Below are 4,245 nucleotides of genomic sequence, written 5' to 3'. Positions count from 1 at the left end.
TCCTTATTCTATTACTCTTTATATCCTTAATTAACATTTAATTAAGCAATTGTTTCCTGATCCTCGCCGACGCCATCCCCGCTTCGAATTCCCTGGATCCACCAGGGCTGGACCCCGGCAATTTCCCACACTGTACATTTTATGCCCATGCCTTATTTCCTTTAAAACTGGAAGTTTGTACCTCTTATTTTAAAAATTATTCATTATTATTTAAATAATATTTATTATAAAATAATTTATAGTAATTATTTACATTATAACTTTATAATATAAAATTTATATTATAATTATAAATTATTTATAAATAAATGTATTTAAATATGGGCTTCCATAGTGGCTCAGAGGGTAAAGAATCTGCCTGCAATGCTGGAGACCTGGGTTCAATCCCTGGGTTGGGAAGATCCCCTGGAGGAAGGCATGGCAACCCACTCCTGTATTCTTGCCTGGAGAATTCCATGGTCAAAGGAGCCTGGTGGGCTACAGTCCATGGGGTTGTAAAGAGTCCGACACAACTGAGTGACTAAGCAGACATATAAATATACATATTTTATATATGTATAAAAATATACGTTTCTTAGGAGACATGTAAGGTGGTCTGGTATTCCCAAATAAATAAATACTGTACAGAACTAGAAAGGTCAGTTTTCACTCCAGTCTCAAAGAAGGGCAATGAGAAAGAATATGCAAACTACTGCACAGTTGTGCTCATTTCACATGCTAGTAAGGTAATGCTCAAAATCCTTCAACTTAGGCTTCAACAGTACGTGAACTGAGAACTTCCATATGTACAAGATGGGTTTTAAAAAGGCAGAGGAACCAGAGATCAAACTGCCAACATTTGTTGGATCATACATGGAGAAAGCAAGGGAATTTCAGAAAAACATCTACTTCTGCTAATTGATTTTGCTAAAGTATTTGACTGTGTGGATCACAACAGACTGGAAAATTCTTAAAGAGATAGGAGTACTAGGCCATCTTATATGTCTCCTGAGCAAACTGTACGCGAGTCAAGAAGCAACAGTTAGAACTGGACATGGAACAACAAACTGGTTCCAAATTGGGATAGGTGAACAACAAGGCTGTATACTGTCACCCTGCTTATTTAACTTCTATGCAGAGTACATCATGCGAAATGCTGGGCTGGATGAATCACAAGCTGGAATCAGAAGACTGCTGTAACATTAACAACCTCAGACATGCAGATGATACCACTCTAATGGCAGAAAGTGAAGAGGAACTAAAGAGCCTCTTGATGAAGATGAAAGAGAGTGAAAAAGCTGGCTTAAAACTCAACATTCAAAAAACTAAGATCATGGCATCTGGTTCCATCACTTAATGGCATGGATAGGAAGAAGGGGGAAAAGTAGAAGCAATGACAGATTTTATTTCTTGGGCTCCAAAATCACTTTGGACAGTGAATGCAGCCATGAAATTAAAAGTCGCTCCTTGGAAGGAAAGCTATGACAAACCTAGAGAGCATATTAAAAAGCAGAGACATCACTTTGCCATCAAAGATCCATATAGTCAAAGCTATGTTTTTTCCAGTAGTCCTGTAAGAATGTGAGAGCTGGACCATAAAGAAGGTTGAGTGCTGAAGAACTGATGCTTTGGAATTGTGGTGCTAGAGAAGACTCTTGAGAGTTGCTTGGATTCCAAGGAGATCAAACCAGTCAATCCTAAAGGAATTCAACCCTGAATATTCATTGCAAGGACTGATGCTGAAGCTTCAATACTTTGGCCACTGGATGCAAAGAGCCAACTCATTGGAAAAGACCTTTATGCTAAGAAAGACTAAAGGCAGGAGAAGAGGGCGACAGAGGATGGGATGTTTAGATAGTATCACTGATTCAATGGACATGAATTTAAGCAAACTCTGGGAGATCATGGAGGACAGAGGAGCCTGGCGTGCTACAGTCCATGGGGTTGCAAAGAGTTAGACACAACTTAGTAACTGAACAACAACAATCACTGTTTTATTAAGTAGGAGCCAGACACTTGGAAACATCATGTTAGTTTATTTCCTCAACTATCTTATAATCAGTAAGTTTCAACTCCATTTTATCAATGAGGTTAAAATTGACATTCAGAAAGTTAAAGTAACTCTCCAGAGTCACATAGTCATTGAGAAGTAAAGTCAGAATCGAAACCCAATTCTCTACTCAGCTAAACTAATGTCTCATTGAAGTAACTGGAGATTATCCAAACAGCTGATGCTGAAGCCAACTTTCTTCCAAGGTAATCTGCTCAATGAAGGTACAACTTGTGTTCCATAATTAGCAGTTAAAGATGAGGAATAGCAGCTGTCAAGAAAAGTAAGGAATGAAAAAAGAGGCACAGTAGTTTCTGAAATGACTTTATTCCACCCCTGTAGTTTAATTACACATCATCTTTTCTTGTTCTCCTTGAAATCATGATTATTGGTTTAACTGCAGTTCTAAGCTCACCTATCATTCTTTAACCATAAATTTTCATGAACTTTGTTCTGAATACAATGAAACAGCCATAGTTGATAATCTGTAGCCTTTGAAAGAACAGTTATCTTGAAAGTCAGATGAAATCAGTTTGCTAAAATTGTTGAATTCTTTTTGAGTGTCTCTACATAGGGCAGGCAATGTTGGTTGACTATTCTGCAGCCCCCTTTTTCCTTGCTCAATAAAACACTGATTTTGTTCAAGTAGTCACCATTCATGAGTCTTATGGAAGGTAGCCCCTGCCTTTGGTGAAATATGATTGGTTTAGTAAACGAATTGTAGTTTTATTTTTCTTACCATGAATTGAGTTAGGAATGGATGTGTGATCTAACACTGGATAGTATGAGTGATGTCTGATGGAAACTTCTCGGAAATTTTTCTTTATTTAAAAAAAAGAATGCAAGAAAGGAATGTTTACTTTTCTGGCCTTTAAACATGGCTCTGTGAAGATGAGGTGTTTGGAATTGCTGTAACCATTTTGTCAAAATGAAGAAATCAACCTAGAGACAAAATCTAATACAGTGATAATGACCCAGCAGGCAGATGGAAGGAATCTGAGTTCTTGCTGACCGCAATGAATCATTAAATAACAAAATCTGAGCCTAAACCTGACATTTCTGTTTCTTAGGCAAAAAACATTTACTGCGTAAACCGTTTTGAATTGAACTTTATTGTTACTCAGCTGCAAAATGAAGCATTTTAAGTGACAAATTGAAACAGGAGAAACACAACCTGAGATGAAGAGTTGGGTCACTTTAGATATGAGCCACTGAGAGTGAAAATGTTACTATGCTATTAATATGTTCACGCCTAATCTTTAAAAAATCTGTTTTGACAATACCACTAAAATAGATTACTTCTATCTTTTAAATTTATGACTGCAAAAATCTCCAAGTCGAGCAAGGAGTAAAAGAAACAAGTTCCTGAGGAAAATAGTGTCAATTTTCAAAATACTAGTTTTCATGCACTCTTATTATCAGTTCAGTTCAGTCGCTCAGTCGTGTCCGATTTCACGACCCCATGAATCGCAGCACACCAGGCCTCCCTGTCCATTACCAACTCCTGGAGTTCACTCAGACTCACGTCCATCGAATCAGTGATGCCATCCAGCCCTCTCATCCTCTGTCGTCCCCTTCTCCTCTTGCCCCCAATCCCTCCCAGCATGAGAGTCTTTGCCAATGAGTCAACTCTTCGCATGAGGTGGCCAAAGTACTGGAGTTTCAGCTTTAGCATCATTCCTTCCAAAGAAATCCCAGGGTTGATCTTCAGAATGGACTGGCTGGATCTCCTTGCAGTCCAAGGGAGTCTCAAGAGTCTTCTCCAACACCACAGTTCAAAAGCATCAATTCTTTGGCGCTCAGCCTTCTTCACAGTCCAACTCTCACATCCATACATGACCACAGGAAAAACCATAGCCTTGACTAGACAGACCTTTGTTGGCAAAGTAATGTCTCTGCTTTTGAATATGCTATCTAGGTTGGTCACAACTTTCCTTCCAAGGAGTAAGCGTCTTTTAATTTCATGGCTGCAGTCACCATCTGCAGTGATTTTGGAGCCCCCCAAAATAAAGTCTGACACTGTTTCCACTGTTTCCCCTGTTTCCCCATCTATTTCCCATGAAGTAATGGGACCAGATGCCATGATCTTCGTTTTCTGAATGTTGATTTTAAGCCAACTTTTTCACTCTCCACTTTCACTTTCATCAAGAGGCTTTTGAGTTCCTCTTCACTTTCTGCCATAAGGGTGGTATCATCTGCATATCTGAGGCTGTCGA

Source organism: Bison bison, unplaced genomic scaffold (genome assembly GCF_000754665.1).
Source record: "Bison bison bison isolate TAMUID 2011002044 unplaced genomic scaffold, Bison_UMD1.0 scf7180017864468, whole genome shotgun sequence".
Classification (NCBI taxonomy): domain Eukaryota; kingdom Metazoa; phylum Chordata; class Mammalia; order Artiodactyla; family Bovidae; genus Bison; species Bison bison.
Note: the sequence above shows the minus strand (reverse complement) of the source record.